Source organism: Lissotriton helveticus, chromosome 4_1 (assembly GCF_964261635.1).
Source record: "Lissotriton helveticus chromosome 4_1, aLisHel1.1, whole genome shotgun sequence".
Classification (NCBI taxonomy): domain Eukaryota; kingdom Metazoa; phylum Chordata; class Amphibia; order Caudata; family Salamandridae; genus Lissotriton; species Lissotriton helveticus.
Window position 1 is genome coordinate 1,587,134,307 of NC_136063.1, and position 26,654 is coordinate 1,587,160,960.

Sequence of the window (26,654 nt, forward strand, 5' to 3'; positions counted from 1 at the left end):
ATATTGGGCCATATGTATCAAGATACCCATTTGCGATTCTCAAATAGCGATTTTTAAGAAATCGCTATTTGAGAATCGCAAATGGGTATGTATGTACAAAATCGCATTTTTTTTGCGATTTCTTAAAATTCCTTAATTGCGATTCGCAAATTGCGAATCGCAATTAAAGAATACTTTCCTATTCATTTCTATAGGCCAGGAGGCCCATAGGAATGAATGGGAAGTTATTTTCAATTTGCGATTCGCAATTTGCTATTCGCAAATTGAGAATAATTTCAAGTGTGCAGGGGTGTCCAAAGGACACCCTGTTGCACCCCTGAAATATGCATGGGTGCACATGTGGCGCACATACATGCCCAAAGGGCATGTATGTGCGTTACATGGCACTTTGAAAAATGCAAAAATTTGCATTTTTTAAGGAATTCGCAACTTACCACCAACGAGAAGTTGGTAGTAATTTGCGATTCCTTAAGGGCATTTTGCTAATTTTTTTTGCTACATACATTGCATTTAAGGAATCGCAAAATTTGCGATTTCTTAAATGCAATTGCAAAATAAGGAATCGCAAATTTTGCGATTCCTTATTTTGCACCAGATGTTGCTCCATACATTCCATTTAGCAAATTCCCATTCGCAAAGGCTGAAATTCTGCGAATTTCGGCCTTTGCGAATGCGAATTTACCTGATACATATGGCCCATTGTGATTTTGCATCAGCAATCATTATAAGGTTTATTTTCATTTTTGTGAACAGGCGAATGTCCGAGCCCTTTAGGGAAACACGCGTCCTGTTAAGGGTGTCAATTTTTCAAATTTTTCTGAAAACTAATCTGCAGTTAAAAATCCTACTAAATGTGTCGATTAATCCTAAAATATCAAATTGCAAAACACACAGTACTTGCAGCAGTTCAAAGTGCCGAGGTGAAAGGCCTAATCGACGTCAGGAATAACATGCCAGTATTTTCCATCACTTTCGACATCTTCTCAAGACACGAAAACAAGCGAGTTGTGATGTGAAAAGTTTATTGGGTAATTTATCCTGGTTGACATCCAAAATAATGTCAGCCTCCTGCAATGATATCAATGAAGTTGAGATAGAGAATATTTTACACCCTCTAAAACCGGGTAACTATTTCACAGAGCAGGGGCCTAGCTCCAGGGCATCCTCAGACACATCTTTGCAGGGGTCAAACACCTCTTAAAATGTCCCAGAGAAAATATGTTTGCGCAGATGAAGTTTGGAGTTGCTCCGGGCCTTGCCCTATTTGCTACAAAGTGGCAATTGTGTGTAATAGAGTTTATATCATAGAAGCTTCCAACTCTTTTCCACAGCAATAACAGTGGTCATTAACAGCTGTAAGTGCCCACCACGCATTGCTCAAGGAAACTCAAAGGATACGAAGACCGCAGTCCAGTTCACTTTGTTTGAGGCTAGGATTCTTTAAATATGAACGGTCGTGTTTCTCAAAGCGAGGAGACTGTAATTATGGGACCATAGGTCCCAGTTCTGGGACCACCATCATAATGGACCTTTAGGTCTAACCAAAATAAATAGGTTATATAAAGCTTGTATATTATTCACGAGATTGCTCTCAACGTAAAAGTTCACATGCCCTGACTAGTTTCGAAAGTATGCTTTATGCCATTTCTTTTATCAACATGAATTTAGAAGTAGAAGAAAAGTTGCTAAATCTTAAATGAAAAAAATACTTTGTCATAGTTGTCTGATTCTCTGTAAATGTTGGAAAATAAAAACACCGGTTATTTCACTGTTATGTCTTACAACGACAAAGCAATTTGCGAAGGATTAGTAATTAATTACGTACACGTAAAAGGGGCAGAATAGACCGACCACAGCTTGGTACTTCACTGCAATTATCCATAGAATAACACTCTACTGCAGTAGACCACTGGGTGGCAGTCTACCACTATAAAACACAGGAGGACTCATCATTTCAGTAAACAGCAGGCTAGCATTTTACCAACGTAAAACACAGAATAGCATTCTACTATAATAAACCACAGGATGACAATCTGCTGTAGTAAACCACAGGATAACACTTTACGATAATAAACTGCACCATAGCACTCTACTATAGTGTAACACTAAACACAATTCTATTTCTGTGGGCCAAAAATAAACTACAGGATGACACTTCACTGTGGAAGAGACAGGGATAAAACTATTATGATAAACCACAAAATGGTCCTGAACTATTGCAACCCATAGAATAACACTAAGCTAATACTTTATGTTTGACTGATGTTGATACGAACAGGAGGTTTCTTAGAAAGTTTAATTATATTGTATTGTAGGATGGCTCGGGAACTTTGCTTATTTCTTTATTACAGTTAATTAAACCTTTTCTGCATGATCACTAAAACCACTTTTTTAAATTATTAGTTTTATTTTTTTAGAAATAAGCACATACATAATGGCAGAAGCAAAGACAAACTCAAAGAAATTATTTGCAAATAAAAATGTACTTTATAAGGCAAATATGGACGATTTACATTCTGCTTTTTAGGCAAATGACAAGGGTTTTGGAACTTGGTGGTATGGGGAAATTGATGGGCAAGTCCCATTTAACAAGATTTGGTCACTGGGAACTCTTCATTCCACTTTGTGAACTTTACTATTCTTCATCTGATTTTGCTGATCTGTGAGTCGCCTTATTCATAGGGAATTGTATAATCCAGGAACAGGGGCGTAGCTTCGGGGGGGGGGGGGGGGTGAGAGAAGGGAGTGTTACACCCACCTAAAATATGTATTTTCTGATAAATAGTTGGGTTCAGGTGCTTTCAGTTGGGTATGGTGAGGTGTTGGTCAGATTTCACCAGCAATTTTTACATACACACGTACAAAAATACACACACATTCCCTGGTTGGAGAGTTCTTAAAAATGTTCGTTATTTTCCTAAATATTATGTTTGCGCGTAGTACCCCTACCAGTCGGCAATCTTCTCCTTTCACCTGCCCTTTAGGCCACTCTCATGCACTATGCTTGTTGTACAACACTATATGCCAACGTGATTGTTGGAAAATCTGAAGCTCACTCCCAATCTTACTGACCAAGCTACGCCCCTGTTCAGTAAGTTCATTTACTTCTAGACTCTGACAAAAGTAGGAAAGGCTCAGCCCTGGATAGGCATCAGAGAGTGCCAGTTGTACATGAGCCAGTTGTGTCGGCTTTTTACCATATTAAGCACAGCAAATTCACCCAAATACATGTTACAAAGTATTTACATACAAGATTCCTCCCAGTAGCCATTGCAATTGACAAAACATTTTGGGGCATATTTACAATGAAATGCCGCAGTGCAGCGCTGCAAGCAATTTAGCCGTGCCACACTGCGTCATTTAATAAACATCGATATGTACGTTATTCACAAGAATAAGGTGCATCCCTGTGTTTTCCCTTGCGCCAATGCTAAAAAAGCTGCCTATCAACAATGCAGACACCCTTGGGTGCCTGTGTTGCAGGGATAATTGTTTATGTGCAGGAAGGGACACCTTCCTGCACATAGGCAATCATTAAAGGTGATTTGCTCCATAGAAATAGCAGAAAACAAGGAGAAATAAAAGTTTTTCTCCTTGTTGCGCCACTCTAACACCTGCTTTATGATGGCGTTCGTTTTTGGGGCTGCCTCAGATTTACAGATCCTTGTAAATCTGGGGCGGTGTCAAAAAGCAATGGGTGTTGCGATGGAACACCCACAACAACACACATTGCACGTCCCTTTAAAAAGTGACGCTCCAGTGGTGCAATTACCTTGTAAATATGCCCCAAAGGGGCAACTTCAACTTTGGAGGAGGCCAACACTTCGATTAACGGAGGCAGAGCCCTCTTCAGAACAAGAGTCTATTTAATTTTAGGGGCTCCCATTCACTTTTGTGGTGCTGTTAATAAAACAGGATTCAAGCAAGCCGGGCCGAAGACGGCTGTAATGCCAGAAACCGGTCCCCGGAAGCTTGTTTCCTTCCCAGTGTAAGAATTGGCTTTTGTAGTTTGGTTTGCCCTGTTCTCATCATGCACTGGGACAGGAACAGACTAATTTGCATACAGCCAGGTTCTGAAACTGGGATGGTGCAATGAGCTAAAAAACGGTGTTGGATCTAGCCCTGATCTTTTGACTGGGTGAGAGTATTCTGCTTAATTCAGAGACTCTGTCCCTCACCACCCCTTGTTGTAAATATTTTTGTCCACCCTAAGCGTGGAAGGGTATACTCAGACATGTGTCCCTTGCTCATTGCACCATCAGGATTCAAGCAAGCCAGGCCGAAGACGGCTGTAATGCCAGAAACCGGTCCCCGGAAGCTTGTTTCCTTCCCAGTGTAAGAATTGGCTTTTGTAGTTTGGTTTGCCCTGTTCCCATCATGCACTGGGACAGGAACAGACTAATTTGCATACAGCCAGGTTCTGAAACTGGGATGGTGCAATGAGCTAAAAAACGGTGTTGGATCTACCCCTGATCTTTTGACTGGGTGAGAGTATTTTGCTTAATTCAGAGACTCTGTCCCTCACCACCCCTTGTTGTAAATGTTAATAAAATAGGGGCATTTTGTATGGGCAATATGTGGCCAATTGTACATTTTAAAGCAAACTGGACCACTAACACTGATCTCAATTTAATATCCTTTAATGAGGCTTAAGGGTTCCCCTCAAGGAGTTATAGCAGAATGAATGGTGAATGCTACATTTTACTACACATCAGGGCAAGAGACTGAGTAGAATGTGAAATTTCGGGTTTGATTTCGGGAACACTCACCAACAAATAGTGAATTCCAAAATGCACTGGTGGAGTTGTATTAATATCACTATATCAGGACTTCAAAAAATTTTACAAAATATTTAGGTATTCCTCCCTAATGGGAAGTTTTGCAAACTTGGCAGCAAATGGTACAGATTAAGCTTATTTGTTTTAGTAGTTGTCCATCATTTACAAGGTTTGGGCACAGGCAGTGCCGCAAGGAATCTTACTGCGCTGCTCTGTGTCAAAAGAAAAGGGCAGGAATGCACAGTATCTATGCGATATGGTGCATTCCTGTCCTTTTCCCCTGCACTGGCACCAACTGTGCCGCCATGCGCCAACGCAGGCACCTTTCAACCATGGTGCAAGGGTGCCTGTATTGTAGGGACGATTGTTTTTGTGCAGGAAGGGACACCATCCAGCACAAAAACAATCATGAGATGTGTTTTCCTTTTTCAAAGTGTGCTGCAGAATGCACCCACAGCAACACTCAGGGACGGCCCCTTTCACGCATTGTTCCGCGTGAAAGGGGCACATATTTGCAAGTCCATGAAAAGTTACACAAAGTGGCTTTGCGTGGCCTTGTAAATATGCTGCGGCACATTGTGCCCCGGGAGCGTAACAAAAGTGACATTCCAGCGGCGCAAAAATGATGCTAAGGGCCTTGTAAATGAGGCCCAATGGGTGCATATTATTTGCAGAACCCAAATATACTACAAGAGACAACTATCTTGCTGCAGGTGGAATCTATCTATCATGCCAGGGCATTAAAACACACAAACTGTTGAAGTGATATTCAGTGGTGCTATCTGGTATCCCTGACCCTAGCTCCCATCATGTACTCGTTTTTTGATATGCCTGGCCAGTGTCGCTGCCTGAAATGCAACTTTCATTGCAAAAAAATGTTGGCGCTAACAGCACATTAAGCACAGAAACTGAGCATAAAGCGTGAGTATTCATCGTGCACCACAGCACACAAATTAGGTTAACAAGGGGTATCAGCTGGGACGGATGTCATTTGATAACCCTGACACTGTCTTTGCTGCTGCTGGTTTTGGGGTACATCAAGGTAGCAGCAGGATCAGAAATTAAACCCAGTTCTATAAGTTTCTTTAGTTCACACTCCTGTGCCTTCAGCTAGCCTCTGAGAAGACATAGGGAGGCGATTGAGGGGCTTAAGATGGGTCAATGGTGCCAACCACGTGTTGCCGTACATAGCCAAAAGATCTTTGAAGTCACTTCCGCGTTGGTATTTTAGTCATTTGAAGCTCCATGACTGAACAAAACCAGTACTCAAACATGTATCATATGAGTAAACATTAGTAACAGAAGAGCATTTAATAGTAATGCTTTCTAACAGTATTTGGTAACAGACCAGGGAGAATAAATGCTAAAATGCATGTTTATGGAGTTTTGTACTTTTTACTCCTGTGTGTTGCCCACTAGAGGCATAACAATGCACTTCTAGAAAGAATGGTAAGCTGGCTTCTAAAAGCCACCGTGATAGGTGAAAAAATCAGAATAATTGAGAGAAATGTTTAGGATAAGCTGAAGTAAATAATATATCTTACCCTAAACTGACTCTACACCTCCCACTTCATCTCTTAATCAACTGTTAAAAATCTAAAATCCCTAAAACTGACGCCTCATCTCCTTGCAAAACTCTATCTTCGACAGTGGGCACACTGTGAAATGTAAATACCAGGGGGAGCACATGAGAATTTACATATTATAAGAACTTCGTACTTTTATTGGCTGCGCTTTCTCTTTTGAGTTTGTTGAGTTGACCATCTGTACACGGCCTATAATGATGGTTACTAGTTTACAATATGTGGCGATATAAATATGTATTCTGCTTTATATAGTACATTTTGATCTATTTTGCTAAGCCAAAATGAGTTATAAATGGACTAAAGTACTCAAAGAGCAGAATCCATGTTGATGTAGCCTGAGGCAACCCAGGAGTTAAGTGCTACTTCACTGGGAGAAAACGTTCACTACATGAAACCAAATATCAAGTACTGATAAAAGCCAATTTTCGAAATATCTGTATCTAACTGTGTTTGTCTTTAGTTGGCTCTTTGTCAGTTGGCATGTCTGTCCACCTTACAGCTGAGCAGTACACCTGTATATAAGGCTGATTATCTATCTATCTATCTATCTATCTATCTATCTATCTATCTATCTATCTATCTATCTATCTATCTATCTATCTATCTATCTATCTATCTATCTATCTATCTATCTATCTGTCTGTCTGTCTGTCTGTCTGTCTGTCTGTCTGTCTGTCTGTCTGTCTGTCTGTCTGTCTGTCTGTCTGTCTGTCTGTCTGTCTGCCTTCCTGCATAGTTCAGGTTTGTCTATCTGTTTGTATCCATTTGTCTTACTGCAAAACCCTTAAGTTTGTCTTTTTCTCCTGGCCCTCACTTTCAGATTGATTTTTTTTTTTATTTGAAGATTTAATACAAATGTTATTGCTTCTTTAGGTTTTTGACTTAGCCACATTTTTTTGAGGGCCACACTACCTACCCTTGATGCAAGTTGTAAGAAGATAAAGCTGTATTGCATAGGAAGGCTGAAACTTTTCTGAATACATTTGTTGACCGATATGTGCACTGATCGTATACGTTAATGGAAATTGAGTGGAATGGTACTCGAAAATATTTTTTTGTGGTTTACAGGCACAGTACAGAACTCTTCCCATATTGTAGTTGTGCTTATAATGTAAAATTGTATGAAAGTGATCAGTTCATGGACATAAACACTATGGGGCTTATTTACACGCCCCTTATGCCACTGGTGCGTCACTTTTAATATGGGAAAAAGTGACTACAGTAAATAAGTCCCTCTGTTCAGAAATTAAAGATGGTGAATTCCCCTCTCATTGTGAACAGGACTTTGCAGAGGCACAATAATTTCAAATATAACATTAAACAACACACCTAAGCAATTTCCCCATGACAAATTATGGCATGGCAATCCTCTTGAAGATGTGTGGAAGAACTTTCATACACACGGAATAGGAGTGAAAAAATACTTTCTGCAAGTAAATCCTCATCATTCCTCGGCACATTAATAATCAGAGGTATTTATAGCACGTGACATTAGCCCACCCAAAAGAGGTGTCAATTACCGAACACATTAACTACTTCCTCGAGTTTTGTAAAACTTGTAATTAGGGCATAAGTCCACCTTTCTAGATTGCATTTACACTGTAAATCAGAGTGGGTTAAACACTGAATAGACAGAGTGGTGTCACTCTTTATTAAGTGTTCCCAGTAACTCTGAAAGTATGTGGCAATGCAGTAATGAAAATAAAATTACCACAACATTAGTAGACAAATCTCTGACAGAAAAGGTATCAATACAAAGGATTTCAAGCATATCCTTGGGAAGGTCGATTGGAGCAGTGAAAGTGTACCACTCCGTTAGACCACATTTCCAGTGCCTGGTCACATAAGTGGAGACACAATCATGCCCATACGGCGTATTTACGTCTATTACACTGTAGTGGTGGAACATTCTACCTCAGGTACATTTCCCCCCCTTGGCACCTCAGAGATGCACAATCCACTGCGGCGGTATTTCCGGTGACCAAACTTTAAAACGGGTTTTTGATTTACTTTTCCATCTTGTGACCTTTAGGACAGCGGCAGCCTGACAATACAAAACCTTGTTCGGTGCTATGAAACAACACGTTCTTCATTGCACAGGTACAGACTGTGTGGAATTCAAACCAGCAAAAGTGTGTCCCAAATGACCCCCCTTTCCCCACACCTTCCAACTAGCTCCCTCTCGAAAAGCATAGCCTGGCCTCTCTTTTGGTGACATTTAAGACATCCACAACATCACAGGAATAAATGGTTTCTGCACAACTCTGACAAATGTTTTTTAAATAATAATTATCTTTCTGAAAATGAATGCTCTGCAGCTGTGTCAGTACTGCTATATCATTACATGGTGGAAGTAAAAAAATGCACTGTGGGCGCTCTGTGGATGTCTAAGTAGTGAAATAGCGATGCAATGTAAAAAGTTCCCCAAATATCCCATTAGTGAGATATCAGTGCAATGTATGAGTCAGTATAGAGGTGGATTGTGAGTGTCCTGTTTATGTCTGAGCTTTGGGGAATCGCTGCATGATGCACATTTGTATAGAGGTTTATGGTCAGAGCACTGTCAATATCTCAAATGCATTTTTATCAGTACCTGTGCAAATAAATGAGATGTCTATTGGGATAGCTCAGTAATTCCTTCTTATTGACGTGCTAGTGTTAGCAGTGGTACATGGTGGTATGGTCACCTTGAATGCCTTTGTGTGGTTAAAGCCACTTGAAAAAGCTTTGTGCGGTGAATAGGTCAGCACTGGGGTAGTAGATCAGGACAAAGGTGCATTTTCAGGGCTCATAGAATGTCAAATTGTTTCGACAACAGTGCAGGCAATATTGAAGATGTCTCTGTGTTGGGATATCAAAGCACGGGGCAGGACTGAGTAGCAAGACATTTTGTGAAATCAATTGTAGTCCAAGAACTGGGATAGCATGCACAGTGAATTTCAAAACAGAACCATAATAATTGATTACATTTATGGTGATGCTTGTAAAATCGGACCATGGCTTTTGTAGCATCCTTTCACTTTCAAAATCCTACTGCTCAATGAAAATAACGACCCAGTGACTTACACTTCACTTTGCAAATACATATTAGAAGGGCTAACTGACTCATTTGTATAGTATGGTTCTATATATTCGTGCTACCAATAATGTTGTCTACTTCTCCAAAAACTTCCCTCCCCTACTTCTTCTACACCTCATTGCAACTCAGTTCCGCAACACTGCTTGTCGTACCATTTTTAGTTGTTGGTACATAACGTTTGTTATTGAAATAGCTCAGACCTTCCAGATATACCACGATTGTTGTTCCCACAAGAGCCCGGTAAGCAGGTGCCCACACTTACACAAACCCAAATCAGATAGCCTGTGCCCCAGCGGAAAATGTAACTCCTGTCTCCACCTTTGTCTAGGGCACCTCTGGTTTGGCTTTCATGACCCATGGCAATGCCAACCACAGCACACTCTTCTTCCTTAATAATTGTTTGATTTACAGAAGGGCTGTTATGGCGGTTGCCTCAAAATACAGCGGATCCAATGTCCACACATCTAGGGGCTTAGCTGCCCTATTCTGTGCCCTGTATGTAGTGAACATCACACTGGAGGACATTCATCAATCTGACCACTTCTGCCAGACAAGGTGAGCGACTACTCCACCATCAAGGGTGGCAAAGTAGCTGCCCAGCCATAGATGACAACTCCACCACTATATCTGCGGGAGGTAAGTCGGTGAAAGACTGCGATGTATACAGTGGTGGACAATCATTAAACTTGGAAGCACTGTACTACTTATTAGTGAGCCTTGACAGATTGAAATTGGCAACGCACTCCCACTATGTTTGTACTGTCCCTGTGTCCATAGTTCATGAGGAAATCCACCAGCACTGGTTTTATTTCTGCTAGACTTTTAGCCACCAAATATGCCCCTCCCTTCCCAGAGAAAGCCACTTTGATGTACAAACATTCTCTGCCTTAAGGGAAAATCTCAGAATGGGATGGATTTGCAACAGTAGCAAACAAAAGTCTCGCATTGATGGGAGTGGGTAGGAATGGGAGGAAAAAGAGCCATTGTAGATTGCATCCACCCGGTGACTATGCTTATTCAACAACAAAATGCTAACCCAATGATTGGGGTTCCGTATGGAAAATATCTAAAGTATATGGGACACCTCGTCTGTATATTATATTGATTGTAAATGGTATGAATGTATTAAAAAAAATGTTAGGCAAGCCCTCACACACTAACCTAGGAGTCATGCTTAATCACTGGTTAGCCATTTGTTATAAATGATTATAGTGACGAATAGGCTCTCGATGCATATAGAGAATACTTTTCTTATGGGTAGTGATAGGTGGGTATCCCAAACATTGGACTACCTCTGAAATTTGACATTACATTTCACTCATAGATCAGGCATACATTTATCTCTATTAGATTCCATGCCAAGGTATACTTGCATTTTGCTTATTTCAAGAAAGTGAGGCCCCTATGGATCGTATCCTAATGACCCATGATGACCATCGAAGAGGCTTCCTTGTAGCCACACATTTGTCAAAGGGTAGTCTCTGCAAACAACCTATTCACAGTGCATGTCCATTTGGCGGTCCCCCACATTTATCTCTATTAGATTCCATGCAAAGATAAACTTGCATTTTGCTTATTTCTAGAAAGTGAGACCCCAATCGATCGGGTTCTAATGCCCCATGGTGGAACACCGAAGAGGCCTCCTTGCAGCCACACATTTGTCAAAGGATAGTCTCTGCAAAAAAGCGTACTCACAGTGCGTGCCCATCTGGCGAATCCCCACACTTTCACCACCCTCAATAAAAGCGCACCCTATAATCATAGGGGGGTTATTCATCAATGTAATCATTTCCGACGAATGAAGCAGCTCTATGATGAAGCACAACACCTAGGCTGGTGTGAGACGGCTTGCCTAACATTTATGAAATATGTTCACACCATTTCGAATGCAGGCACTAGATAAATGAGATGTCCCGTATATGATGGAAAATGTCCTTTGGAACACTGATCACTTGGTCGGGATAGTTTTGTTGGATATAAACATGGACTTTCCAACACTAGTGTGGTGGAGAACATATGTATGAAACCCTGGTAGGAGGAAATGTTGCCAGTAACACCCTAAATCAGCTTGTGAGTCTTACTACATAAACTCATAACATGATCTTGTTTTGAGAAGGCCGTAATGAAGCCCTATATTATGGAGAACTGTGCACACAGCATTTATTGAATATCTGCAAACGTGTGTGAGAATCTTTCTGCTAATGGATGAAAGCATCTACTTCTTCAGAAGTGTGAATTGATCAAAAAGAAAACTCAGCCTTCCCCTCTCTCTGGCCAGTTATGGCTCATGCATGATGCATGGGAAACCTCAAAGCCAGCACCATGCTTGTCAAAAGTACCCGACTGACTGAGCGCATGTAGGGAATATCACCCTGGCATTAAACGCCAGAGAGCGTGTTCTTCACTTTATACTTGTAATAAGCCTCTCACATATTAAGAAACATTGCCCTTTTAATGTGCAAATGGAGGTCTGTTAGATATTATCAAATTAGAACCGTATGCCTTAGAGTTGTGTTGTTTTTATTTTCTACAACATGAAAGGGGGATATTTGTATCGAAGACGGAAGCGGAAATGCGCAGGTAAGGACTGTGTTTGGGAACGTCTGTCATAACTAATGAGTGTGACTTCAAGCCTGTTTGGCAGGAGTGGAGGGTGAGCGCAGTGGGAAGCGCCCTAATATCAAAGTACCAGCACAGCACACAGGGATCCGCACAGAGGAATGCGTGGCCGGGAGATGCGCCAGAGAAGGCGGCTCAAACTAATCTCTGCAAATGTTTTGCCCCACGACGTTCGCAGCTTTTCACCGTGTGCCGTGCAGACTGAATGCCGTGCAGTGCTGTCAGTCACTGAGCTGTAACACCGAATAATTAGCGTGATGACTGCAGCGGGCGTTATCACAGGCACGCTGTTTTGTGGTGGCAGCCTTCAGAGCAGCTCTCCATGGGAACGCGTTTGTGTTGTGTCTGTGCACCAAACTTGGGTAGCAAGTGCGCTTTCCAAGGCAGAAATATAACTGTTGTAAAATGTACTGCCCAAAGTTACATATATTGTTCGAGGGTATGGCGCAAGCATGCATCGTTTAATTAATGGGTCGCCCCAGTTGTTAGCTGAGCGAAATGCCAGGAAATTAAGATCATATTGCGGTTTTTAGTGCGGGTCGGCTGAAAACTGTGGGACGTATCTTTTTATGTTTTGCAAAATGGGGATAGGTAGCAGCTGTTATAAGAAAGCAATTTAATTAACATGCATGCTACTGGCTTTAAAAACGGCACTTTATGTATGTTCTTACTGCCTTTTCTGTAGTTCTCTGATAAGGAGCGCTGTCATTCTGTGCGTTGGGTTGAAGTAAACTTGTAGTCCTTCTTCTATTTTAGGGAAATGTCCTGGTTTTTGGTTTTAAAATTATGGTCACCCTATATTTGGTTTCGTTTTTTTTAATTTTAATTTGGCCAGCCAAGAACAGAGATGAAGTCTGTGGTTCTGGGCAAGATGAATACAGAGAAGCGTGAGAAATGCGCTGTCCACGCGACCCGCAGGGGAGCATGGGCGGGGCAGCGCCCTAGTCCCACACGACGCGCGAACTCAGCCCAGGCAACGCCCCTCCTGGCGCCCACCTCCAGATTCTAACAAGGGGAGGTCTCTAATGGGAGGAGGTGCGCCCCTCGGGTATTTAGGTTCCCAGCGCCAGTGCACACAATCAATCAAACACGGTATTTCCCAAGTCACACACTATTTAGATGATTTTCTATTTTTTGGCAAGGAGGGTACTCGAGAGTGCTGAAACTTTGCAGGCCTTCAAAGAACTGGCAGAGCATTTGGGTGTCCCCCTGGCTCCAGGGAAAACTGAAGGGCCTTCCCAAACCCTCACTTTTTTGGGCATCGAGCTCGATACCGTAAAAGGTGAATCCAGGCTCCCAGCGGACAAGGTTAAGGATTTGAGGCACGACATTAGTTCACTGGTGGGCAAGAGTAAGGCAACACTAGAATTGGTGCAGAGTCTTTTAGGCAAATTGAACTTTGCTGCACGGGTCATACCAGCTGGCAAGGTGTTCTCTCGCAGGCTTGCAAGGGCTACAGCTCACGTCAGAAAGAAACATCATCTGGTGCGCCTGGGTACAGGGCTGAAATTAGACCTCCTGATCTGGGATGAATTTTTGAAGGATTTTAATGGCACCGTGATATGGAGGGCCCCCTGGGAAAGCAGCCAGGAACTTTGCCTTTTCTCAGATGCATCCGGTAGAGAAGGTTTCGGGGTGATTTTCGGTGAAGAGTGGTGTGCTATGCGGTGGCCAGACGCCTGGCGCAAGAAAGGAGTGTCCTCAAACATTACAGTACTAGAGCTATTCCCCATAGTGGTGGCATTACATCTATGGCCGGTGGGCTTGGGCAACAAGAAAGTGGTTTTTTGGTCTGATAACTTGGCTGTGGTCCAGGCTATCAATGGGTTGTCAGCCAACTGCCCACTGGTCCTTAGCCTGCTCAGGGAGTTAGTGAGGGTTGGCCTACAGAGCAACATTGAATTTAGGGCTAGGCATATTGAAGGTGTGAAGAATGTGGCAGCTGATGCTCTCTCTCGCTTTCAGTGGCACCGATTTCGGGAGGCCTGGCCGCAGGCGAGGGAGGCGATGACACCATTCCCGGCACCACTCTGGCGACTCCTTCAGTGGGGCAGCGGTTGAAGATGATGGGACAGCGTTCATTGGCTCAGACCACTCAGAGAAGATACGCGGCCCAGCTGAACACTTTCCACGCAGTATCACTATCCCTGGGGGCAGCGGCCTCAAGTCCCGTAGAACAAGTTGAGAATTTTGTTGTGTGGGCGAAGGAAACAGGCAAGGCACATTCGTGGGTGTGTGGCCACTTGGCTGCATTTAGACACGAGACGAAGCTTAGCGGGGGAGACGATCCCACTAGTGCCTTCAGGATCAGGGCAGCATTGATGGGGTGGGCCCGTGAAGAGGTTAGGTCCCTTGACCAGAGGGCGGGGATCGACTTCCCCGCGTTACAACGCATGATGGATATTGTACCATCCGTGACCAATTCAGCGTTTGAGGCTCAGCTTTTCGCAACAGCCTTCTGCCTAGCATTCTTCGGTGCCTTTAAAGCCAGCGAGCTAGTGGCCAAATCAAAATCAGACAGATCAGGAAGAGCCCTGGACATGCTGGACGTATGTGCGCGGGACTCCCTGGTCCTGTGGGTCCGGAAATCCAAGACGGACCAAGAGGGGAAGGGGGCGTCGATCTCATTGCAAGCATTAGATGACCCCAGGTACTGCCCGGTCGCCACTGTCAGGGAATACCTGAAGATCAGGCCCCTGTTGGCAGGTCATTTCTTAATCCATGCCGATGGGTCACCACTGACCAAATTCCAGTTCGAACACGTGTTGGCTGCGGCTTTGGCCAAGGCAGGTTTGGCAGGGACTGGCCAGAAATTCTCCAGCCATTCATTCAGGATAGGGGCAGCTACAGCAGCATTCAATGCAGGGTTGGGTGAGGAAGGTATCAAAAGGGTAGGGAGGTGGTCATCCTCTTGTTACCGGCGGTACATCCGCCCGTGAAAATGTTGCAGACCACTACCATTTTATGAAAGTTATGAGTATTAAAGGTCGTAGTTGCTGTGAAAAGACACTTTTGGGTTATTTAGGGAATTTGCAGTGCGCACGTTAAGTGTTATGTATATGTTTGTCTCATCACGTCTTTCTCGAGTGAAGTGTGTAGTGTTCACTAAGTACAAGTATTATGTACCAGCGTGTACCCAATAAACAAAATAAGTTGAACGGTTTCTGGTCCTCTCTCTCCTGTAGCGTGGTGGTAATAATTGCCTTGTCTCTTTGCAGCGGACTGTTGCGTGTGGGTGATGGGCCATTCTTACGTTCCCAGGCTGGAACGATGGGCGATTTCCAAAAGATGGAATTTGGCTTTTGCAAGGACACAAATTCGGTGGCTGGGTTTCCCGGGTATGAGATGGGGCCAGCTGGAAAAGAAGCTTGAACAATGCCTGGTAGCACAGGCCGGTCCTCCCAATATTCTCATTATAAACTTAGGTGGGAACGATCTGGCTGCGGTAGGGAGGAGGGCCCTGATTCAGGCCATGCAGAAGGGCGTGGCCGCCATAACGAAAAAGCTAGGAGCTACTGAATTAATCTGGTCTGAAATTGTCCCCCGCAAAGCATGGAGGGGCACACGATCACAGGTGGTAGTAGAACAGTCCCGCAGGAGAGTCAACAGGTCCATGCAGAAGTTCATGGAGAAAAGGGGGCTGGGGTTTATCAGGCACGCACTCATACAAGAAAGAACAGATGGTTATTACGAGAACGATGGGGTGCACTTGTCTGGGTTGGGTATGGATGTTTTCCTCCTAGACGTACAAGAGGCTTTGTCAGCGGCAGGTTGTAAGTAGCATGTTTGGTGGGGGGCTCTGTCATCGACGGGGGCCTCCTCCAGAGCTGTGGCGGAGTATAGGGCGATCTGGAAGCAGACGGACAGTAAGGGTACCTCTACGGCAGAATGGTACAGTAAGGGTACCTCTGCCTGGCACAGTAAGGGTGCCTGAGCCAAGGACCTGGAGCCGAAGGAGGTTCCGGGAAACCGCGACGGCACCCCGTTAGTCCTTCGGGCGGTCGGGGGGCCTGAACCGACCGGGGGTGTGCCCCATCGCCCCGCCCTGACAGGGGGGGCGGGGCGGGAGTTTAACAAAGTGGAATAAAGGCACTGTCAGAGCATCGTCTCGCCGTGCAAGATGGCTCCTTAGGCAAGCGGGACAGTGAGGGGCTGCCGCTTTTGGATCGCCTGTAAGATGACCCACCATAACGAACGTCATGCCATACTTGTGTTGTATGAAATAAACCTGCAGCAGTTCTTTCCCATAAACATGCCTCCTGAGTTTCTGTTGGGAAATGTAAGTGTGTATTGCAAGCGAGGGGAGCGCATGGCGGTGTGGGCACTATGCCGCTGTCCGCGCGACCCGCAAGGGAGCATGGGCGGGGCAGCGCCCTAGTCCCACACGACGCACGAACTCAGCCCAGGCAACGCCCCTCCGGGCGCCCACCTCCAGATTCCAACAAGGGGAGGTCCCTAATGGGAGGAGGTGCGCCCCTCGGGTATTTAGGTTCCCAGCGCCAGTGCTCGGCCTCTTTCCTGCCCGTTCGGCTCTCCGGGCTCTGCGCTGTTCCCACCCTGAACCCTGACCCAGCGGCAGAGCGGCAGTGCAATTGGTGAATAATTTAATGGTCTAGTTTTGTGTTGCAGGCGGAGTCACAGGGCGATCTGGAAGCAGACGGACAGTAAGGGTACCTCTGCGGCAGAATGGTACAGTAAGGGTACCTCTGCCTGGCACAGTAAGGGTGCCTGAGCCAAGGACCTGGAGCCGAAGGAGGTTCTGGGAAACCGCGACGGCGGCCCGTTAGTCCTTCGGGCGGTCGGGGGGCCTGAACCGACCGGGGGTGTGCCCCATCGCCCCGCCCTGACAGGGGGGGCGGGGCGGGACTTTAACAAAGTGGAATAAAGGCACTGTCAGAGCATCGTCTCGCCGTGCAAGATGGCTCCTTAGGCAAGCGGGACAGCGAGGGGCTGCCGCTTTTGGATCGCCTGTAAGATGACCCACCATAACGAACGTCATGCCATACTTCTGTTGTATGAAATAAACCTGCAGCAGTTCTTTCCCATAAACATGCCTCCTGAGTTTCTGTTGGGAAATGTAAGTGTGTATTGCAAGCGGGGGGAGCGCATGGCGGTGTGAGCACTATGTAAATACACTGCTGTACAGTCCATATGTGCATCAGAAAAGACGAACATTTTGCAAAAGGGCATTATTAGGATGGAGTACAGTTGGAATTGAGCGTTTGAACTATTGGAAAGGAGCTGCGCCCAAACAACCTGTAATCCGTATATCATTTTAGGTTTTTGATATAATGAACTGTCAAGACCACTGCACACGTATTGAAGTAAATAAAGGTCTCCTTTATTGATTCAGTAGCTCCGAAAACACTTCGGACGGAGAACGAGGAACAGCACTGTACAGCCTCTACTCTTGATGGTCCCTCACAGAAAATCCCCCAACATTCCAGACCTAACATTCCAGGACGTCTCAGCTGATATGGTGTCCTGCATTAGACAAATCACCCAAGTACATAAAGATGCCTTCCATCATAACATGAACATTTTCGGTGTGGCAGAAGTATCTCCAATATGAAGGACTAAATCATTGCGCTCGAAATTTGTTTGTCTAAACCTTTCTTGAATGTGAAATTATTTGTTTGTCTAAACCTTTCCTGAATGCGACTTTAAAAAAAAATATTTGCTTTGATCTGCTTTAATTACTAAGCTCTTCGTTTTTAAAACTTATCTTCAATTGTATTTTAACCCTATTTCGCACTCGCTCGGCTTGAATCAGTAAGCCTCCTAAACAGGAACTGCACACTGCACTTAGCACTTTGGTCTCCCCCGGCCCCGCTTGACCCGCTAAGCGCGATCTCAGCGCCCCTCTCCCTCGTATTCCCCCACTCACCGGGCAAGTCCCAGCCGATGTAAACGCTGAGGACATCTCCACACCCCCGGGTGAGCTCCAAAAATACCGCAGCAGCCATCTTAGGTGGGGGAAGCGTCCGACGCTTCCTAGTGGCCAGCATAAAAGGGCACCCAATTCAGGTTCTTACACACTGTGTGTTTGATTCCCTCCTGAGGCGGAAGCCGGGAGGTTGCTGTGTCATTGCGCTCGAAATTTGTTTGTCTAAACCTTTCTTGAATGCGAAATTATTTGTTTGTCTAAACCTTTCCTGAATGCGACTTTTAAAAAAATATTTACTTTGATCTGCTTGAATTACTAAGCTCTTCATTTTTAAAACGTATCTTCAATTGTATTTTAACCCTATTTCACACTCGCTCGGCTTGAATCAGTAAGCCTCCTAAACAGGAACTGCACACTGCACTTAGTCGCAGCGGACGCGATCAGTGGGCGCGCCGGAAGCGTGACAGAGTCGTGCCAGAGTCCTGCCCGTCTGCACCCGTCCGCGACCAGGACGCGGCCGCGACTAGCCAGAACTCTGTTCCACTCCGCCCCTCTGCCTTCATCTCCTACGGTAGGGAAGCCCTTCTTCACCTCGATTTAAAATATTGTTGTTATGCGCACACTGCCTCTTCCGATCCTTCGTTACTACCCTACAAATCATGTAGCGCACAAAATAGAGACAACATCCCCCCGACACCTTGTCATTTCTTTCAGGCTTTCCCCCGTCACCCCCCGGTCCCCAAGAAAATCACCATCAAAGCTGGTCTGATCAACTTCCGCTCACTTGTGAAACACTCCTTAGACGTAGCTCTATCATTAGAGGATAATAAGTGGGACCTTCTTTTTCTCACCGAAACTTGGCTAGGGGAAGAATCTAACCCTGCCCTCTGCCTTGCTATTCCGCCAGAATATAAGATCCTGTGCGCCAACAGACAGAATATCCATCCTGGTGGAGGTGTGGCCATAATCTACAGATCAACCTGGTCCATCTCTTCCTTTTCCTACCCTCAAATTGACTGCATCGAGGCACTACCGTTCTGTATCAAATTAGCACCTAATTGTACTTTCTCAGGCTTATTAGTATATCGCCCCCCCAAATCTAAAATTACCCATCTTCCGGCCCTCCTTGACTATGCCCTACAAGCCTCCGCCCGTTACGCCAACTTCACCCTTATTGGGGACTTCAACCTTCATGTAGACATTGCCGAAGATCCCACAATCGTTAATTTTTTGTTCACCCTATCTGATGGTGGGCTCAACCAAATAATTTCTGGCCCCACTCATAAGGCAGGTCACACTTTGGACCTCATTTGCACCAACTTAACCGATATCTCCTCAAGTGATCCCATCCCTGTTACCTGGTCTGATCACTTTGTGATCCCTTTTGCCATCTCCTTTTGCCACCAGGATCGAGCCAGACCCCCACATAATCCAGTGGGCCGCAATTGGAGCATGATCTCCCCTGACAACCTAGCCACCCATCTCACCCCACTCGCCCCTGAGGAGGATTCAGACCTAGATAACAGATTGTCCAATTTCAATCACGGGATCACCTCCGCTATTGATATTGTAGCCCCTATCAGGCCTATTACATTTTCCCGAGCTACCCCTTCCGCTCCATGGTACTCGGACAAACTTCGCAAAAGAAAATCGGCCTGCAAACAACTAGAGAGACGCTGGAGACGATCTTATTCTCCAGACAGCAAACTCAAATATAAATCTGCCCTCAAGGAATATAGGAAGGAAATCATAGACCATAAAAGAACCCATTTAGAGGAGAAAATCACCCGGGCACAAGGCTCGTCTAGAGAGATTTTCAACACCGTTAGAACCTTCACTGATCCACTGGCCCTTAAGTGTCACACCCCGGTATCCCAGACCCTCTGTGATCGTCTCTCTAACTATTTTGAAGACAAGATTGCCACTATTCAGAATTCTTTTCCCAGCAAATCTATCTCTGCCAGTCACGAACCTTGCGCAGCCAGCACTAACTCTCTCCATGTCTTTTCCAATTTTGAGGTGATTACTCTGGAGCAATCACTGGCAGAACTACTCAAATGCAAATCTGGCTCCCCTATGGACCCCTGGCCGGCAAAACAGTACAAATCCCTAGCCCCCCTGCTCAACCCCATCTTAAATGATATAAGGAATGACTCCCTTCAGACTGGCATCTACCCCGACTCCTGGAAGCATGCCAGACTAGTGCCCATACTCAAAAAGGCGAATTCAGACCCTTCCGAACCAGCTAACTATCGACCCATCTCCCTGCTCCCCGCTCCAGCCAAGGTACTTGAGAAACTCGTACAACGGCAACTGGCAGGCTTTCTAGAAACTCACGGTGCCTTCCATAACTCGCAACACGGATTCAGACCCGGTCATAGCACCAAATCCGCCCTCATTGAGATGGCTGATGCCATCCGATGGAAGCTGGATGAGGGGTCAAGAGCGGTGTTGGTGCTGCTCGATTTATCGGCAGCATTCGACACCGTCTCCCACCCCCTCCTCCTTGAGTGTCTGCAGGCAAAGGGCATTCAGGGCACGGCCTTAGAATGGTTTGCTTCTTTTTTATCCAATGGGACTCAGGCAGTATTTACACCTCCATTTACCTCGGACAGCCGCCCGCTCAGGTGGGGAGTCCCTCAGGGCTCCTCACTTAGCCCCCTTCTGTTCAACGTTTATTTTTCCCCCCTGGCCGAGATCATTGCCAAATCTGGGATCAAGGCCACTTCTTACGCGGACGACATACAGTTATTGTTTTCATATGACTCCCCATCCCAATCTACCTTTGACCCGTTGAAAAATTGACTCTGCAACATCGCAAGTTGGATGGACAACAACTCCCTCCGGCTTAACGCCGGCAAAACCGAGGTCATATTTTTCCACCAGCCTGCACCTCTGGATTCCAACCTGTGGTGGCCCCTCGAACTGAGCGCACCCCCTTCACCTAAGTCTCAGTTAAAAACCTCGGGGTAATTTGGGATACCAACCTCTCTTTCAAAAAACAAATTCAGACGGTATCCGCGGCCTGCTTTTCCAAGATGAGGATGATGAAAAAGTTCATCAATTTCCTTCCCAGTCATACTAGGAAGACAATCACGCAGGCTCTAGTCACCTCCCATTTGGATTATGCCAACGGATTGTACCTTGGACTTTCTCTTGGCCTTCAACGACGTCTCCAGACAGTCCAGAACGCTGCTGTTTGTCTGGTCTGCGGCCTCCCCCTTCGTGAACATATCCCCCCCCCATCGACATAAGCTACACTGGCTACCCGTTCACAAAAGGGCGGAATTTAAGGCGCTCACCCTAGCCCACCGGGCTGTCAAGGGAAAAGGCTCTGTATACCTATCCTCCTGCCTCCGTCCCTACAGCAACACCAGACTTCTACGTTCCAGCTCTAAACACCTCCTTACCACCCCCAGATTCAAAAAAGTTCGTTCTGGGGGAAAAACATTCCAAGTCAGTGCCGCCACCCACTGGAACAAACTTCCCTTGTCCATCCGGACCATCCAGGAGGAACTCCCCTTCCGGAGAGCTCTAAAAACGTATCTCTTCTGTTAGTCCCTTCTGAGTCAGATATAGCCTCATCTTCCACAGGAGCGCCGGGACACCCCGTTGGGGTATCTGTGCGCTATATAAAATGCTCCAAATAAATAAATAAATAAATCGAGCAAGGTCAGGTAACAGAGTCAGGACCCACAAAGAAACTGCAAACATATGAAGAACTTCCCTTCATGTGGAGGTCGAGGATGGTAGGAACATATGAACGTGGCACTTTTATGGGTGGTAAGGACACTTTAGGGCCACATGTTCAGAGGGTACTGGGGTTCTTGTTTCTGGTGGAAATGATAACAGGAAGCTTACAAAAGAGCTTGGGTGCCTGGGGGCAGTCCCTAAGGGGCTTAAAACCCATAGGCAAGGTTATTCAACCTCCCAAGCAAGGCAAGAACAACATTTCAGTGAAAAAGACTGACCATAGACAGCCAAAAAGCACACACCCTAGTGAAAGTGTTCTGCTTGCCCACCACCCTAAGACTGACTCTGTGGCCACGGCAAAGAGTCTTGGGCTCTCTTCATCCTGAGTGACTCTTCAATTAACTGCACTAGTTGCACCATCACCTACTTGGAAACCACCCAGGTTTCAGGAAGATCAAGCAACTGCGTTCCGGAATTGGGAGCAAGTTCTGCCATGGCACCCATGATTATATACATGTGGGACTACCACCAGTATGAGTAGCTCTGCAAGAGCAGGCAAAAATAAGCTCTGAACTAGGACTCCTGAGGCAGAAGCCGGGAGTTTAGGACTTTCATTTTTTTTTAAAACTTATCACTGCTTGTCATACTAGTGCTAATTATTTCTAATTTGCACAAGAGCATTATTACTGTTTTTATCGCCCCCCCCCCCTGTCGCATCCTACCTCCACAGTCTCCGGTGACCTCAGGGAGCAGATTTCGGGCTTCTGTTGATCATCGGCTTCCACCCCTCCAGGCGCAGACTTTGGGCGCCATCTTGAGGGAGGACTAGGACAGCGCTCTAGTGTTTGGGCGATTTGGGCCTAGACGCTATAAAAGAGCGAGCAATAACCTGTCCATTATTCTGAACTAGAACTCCTGAGGCGGAAGCCAGGAGTTTAGGACTTTCATTTTTTTTAAAAACGTATCACTGCTTGTCATACTAGCGCTAATTATTTCTAATTTGCACAAGAGCATTATTACTATTTTTATGGCCCCTCCCCTTTCGCATCTTACCTCCACAGTCTCCGGTGACCTCAGGGAGCAGATTTCGGGCTCCTGTTGATCATCGGCTTCCACCCCTCCAGGCGCAGATTTTGGGCGCCATCTTGAGGGAGGACTAGGACAGCGCTCTAGTGTTTGGACGATTTGGGCCTAGACGCTATAAAAGAGCGAGCAATAACCTGTCCATTATTGTGAACTAGGACTCCTGAGGCGGATGCCGGGAGTTTAGGACTTTCATTTTTTTTTAAAACGTATCACTGCTTGTCATACTAGCGCTAATTATTTCTAATTTGCACAAGAGCATTATTACTATTTTTATGGCCCCTCCCATGTCGCATCTTACCTCCACAGTCTCCGGTGACCTCAGGGAGCAGATTTCGGGCTCCTGTTGATCATCGGCTTCCACCCCTCCAGGCGCAGACTTTGGGCGCCATCTTGAGGGAGGACTAGGACAGCGCTCTAGTGTTTGGACGATTTGGGCCTAGACGCTATAAAAGAGCGAGCAATAACCTGTCCATTATTGTGAACTAGGACTCCTGAGGCGGATGCCGGGAGTTTAGGACTTTCATTTTTTTTTAAAACTTATCACTGCTTGTCATACTAGCGCTAATTATTTCTAATTTGCACAAGAGCATTATTACTGTTTTTATCGCCCCCCTCCTGTCGCATCCTACCTCCACAGTCTCCGGTGACCTCAGGGAGCAGATTTCGGGCTCCTGTTGATCATCGGTTTCCACCCCTCCAGGCGCAGACTTTGGGCGCCATCTTGAGGGAGGACTAGGACAGCGCTCTAGTGTTTGGGCGATTTGGGCCTAGACGCTACAAAATGAACACCCTCTCCCGTCCACGCCAGTGGCGCGCCGGAGGCGCACCAGAGGCAAGTCCGTCTGTGCCCGTCCGTGACCAGACGGGACCAGGGGCACAAGCCCCTGCTCCAATCTCTTCAGACTCCCTTAAAATGATTACATACTCCAAAGAGCAGTTAGAACGCCTATGTCCACCTACCATGAAAGCGTGCAGGCATTCACTGAAAGCTGAAATGAAGCCCCTGAGCTGCAGGACTTGCCTTAACAACCCCAAGAACAGAAATGAACTTGAATACAAGATGCAATCTCTGATTATGTTACAGATCAATTGCCGCTCGCTTAGGAAACATAAACTCGAAATATTTGACCTTTTAATAGAACAACCAGAAGTTCTTTTCCTGACTGAGACGTGGCTAGATGAAGAGTCCACCCCTGATATTCTGGAGGCCTTACCCCAAGAATACGGTATACTAAAATTGGACCGAGATAAACAAAGGGGAGGGGGGATTGCCATTATTCATAAACTTGAACTAACATGAACCCTGGAAGCTGTCACGATCAAGGATAGTGAAGCCGCCTTCTTTGCGATTCAATACAGGCCTAATATAACTTTTAATGGCTACTTAATTTACCGCCCACCTGGAGGATCTAAAAATGTTATAGACAGTCTAACAGAGATAATTGCCCAATCAGCTCTACGATATAACAAGCTTCTTATCTTAGGAGACCTAAACCTCCATCTTGAAGACGAAAATAATAGAGAAGCCCGAGGACTACTTGCATCCCTAGAAATGTTTAATCTCAAACTACAATCCCTGAGTTCCACCCATAAGGCGGGTCACCTCCTTGACCCGATCTTTGCTAACTGGGAAGGAGTGACGGTTCAACCTCCAATCCAGGTACTATGGTAGGACCACTTTCTGATCAAATTTAATATCCCAGGAGGACCTAAACAACCCCTACGAACCAAACCAATGGCATCTAAGCGTAGGCAATGTGGGAAACTTAAGCAAGCTAATTTAGAGCTCGCCCTTAAGGCAGGTAGCCCCCCACTGAAAGAAAGTGTAGAGGAAGCCTGGACGGATTATGAGTGTTGGCTAACAAAAGCGCTGGATGCAGCTGCACCATGGACTACCAAGGCGTCAGTAAGATGCTCTAAATCGGCACAATGGTTTGACGCTGACTTAAAAGCTATCAAATCAAAGTGCAAAAAGCTAGAACGCATCTGGTGCAGTAAATATGAAGAAACAGCCAAACTCGAATATAAAAATAACATAAAAATCTACCATAGGAGGATTAGAATAGCCAAAAGAAACTTTCTAAATAACAGAATGGAATTAGCTGATAACTCTACAAAGGAACTCTTTGTTATATACAAGGAACTCACATCATCGGAGAGGACTATAGCCCCAGATAAACATTCTATAGCTACTTGCGAAGCTATTGCGGACTTCTTCGTACAAAAAGTTGAGAATATCTACAAAACCTTCCCAGAGGTCACGGATGGGCCAGTTATAGACCATGCCACTACCACTGAGCCCACAAATACCTGTTACCTCAACCATTTTACAGTGCCAGACAACGCTGAACTGCTGAGAATTATTCTCAGTATCCAATCGGGCTCCCCGAAAGACGTAGCTCGTCCCAAGATCTTCAGAAATCAGGCTGAACTTCTTGTAAATCACATAAGCCATATGGCTAAATTGTCCTTTCAGACGAGCCACGTACCACAAGACTGGAAAACAGCGCAGGTTATCCCTATCAAGAAAATGGCTAACCTCAGTGTAACTCAGCTGGACAACTACCGTCCTATATCGCTTCTGCCCTTCTGTGCCAAGGTGGTGGAAAAGATAATCAATGCCTAGCTGATAAAACACTTAGAAGTAGGTCATCATCTCCACCCCTCGCAGTCAGGGTTTAGAGCGTATCACTCTACCGAATCAGCTCTTCTCTTTTCCACAGAGCTGTTAAGAAGTAGAGTAGCTGAGGGGGTGACAGCTGTGCTCCTTTTGTTAGATCTGAGCGCGGCATTTGATACCGTCTCACACCCCCTACTACTCTCACATCTTAGCGAGGCTGGAATTGAGGGTCTGGCTCATGAATGGATGCACGCGTTCTTGGCTAATAGACAATTTCAAGTTCATTGTCCACCTTTCAAATCGGAAGTACGATCACTCAGGCACGGGGTGTCGCAGGGCTCAATCTTGAGCCCTACGCTATTCAATCTTTATATGGCACCCCTGGCCAGGATAGTCGAGGCGTACGGGGTCGAGATAGTGTCATATGCGGATGACACTCAGCTGATTGTGACACTCTCTCGGCCATCCGAGGAAGCATCGGCTAGCTTCTCGGCATGTCTTAGTGATCTAGCCAGATGGATGAATACCAACTGTCTATGCCTCAATGCGAATGAAACAGAGCTTCTCGTATTGGGGAAGACCCCATCCATCTGGTCGTCTGCATGGTGGCCATTAGAACTAGGCGCCATTCCAAAGCCCTCAGAGCGGGTGAAAAACTTAGGGGTCAGATTAGACTCAACTCTGTCCTTTGAACACCATACTAGAGAGTTTGCAGGCAAATGCTACGGCATCCTCAAGACTCTACGTAGGACCCTGGATTCTCTCCCTGCAACCAGTAGGAAAACTCTGATCCATGCCCTAGTAACCCCCCATCTGGACTACAGTAACTCACTGTATATAGGCCTGAGTAAAAAAGGTCTTCAGCGTTTACAATGCGTACAGAACGCAGCTGCTAGGTTGGCACTTAACCTGTCTAGAATGTCCTCAGGGAAACGCGCCCTAGCCACCCTTCACTGGCTGCCTATACGAGAGCGCATTGTATTTAAAACTATGTGCCTGACTCACCGCATTACCCAAGCAAAAGGACCAATATTTCTCCAAAAATTACTGACCAAGTATCAACCCAAACGCCATCTAAGCTCTCTAGGCTGTATGCTCTTCCACGTGCCCAGAATTTACCGGGCGCGTATGGGCGGTCGATCTTTTAAATACCTGGCCAGTAAACAATGGAACTCTCTACCCATTGAACTCAGGATGGAGCCATCAGAGAAGATCTTTCGTCAAAAACTAAAAACCTATTTGTTACCAAAGCTATGAGCCCCCCTCTTTCTTTTCCATTCTCCCGGTAGCTGTCCAGTCCTTGTTC

At 45.6% G+C, this 26,654-nt stretch overlaps 1 protein-coding gene across 1 annotated transcript in view; it reads right to left on the bottom strand.

Moving 5' to 3' along the window:
* POU6F2 (POU class 6 homeobox 2) overlaps nucleotides 1–26,654 on the bottom strand; it is an 875,167-nt gene that overhangs the window by 29,525 nt on the left and 818,988 nt on the right. The gene's annotated exons all lie outside the window — the stretch shown is intronic.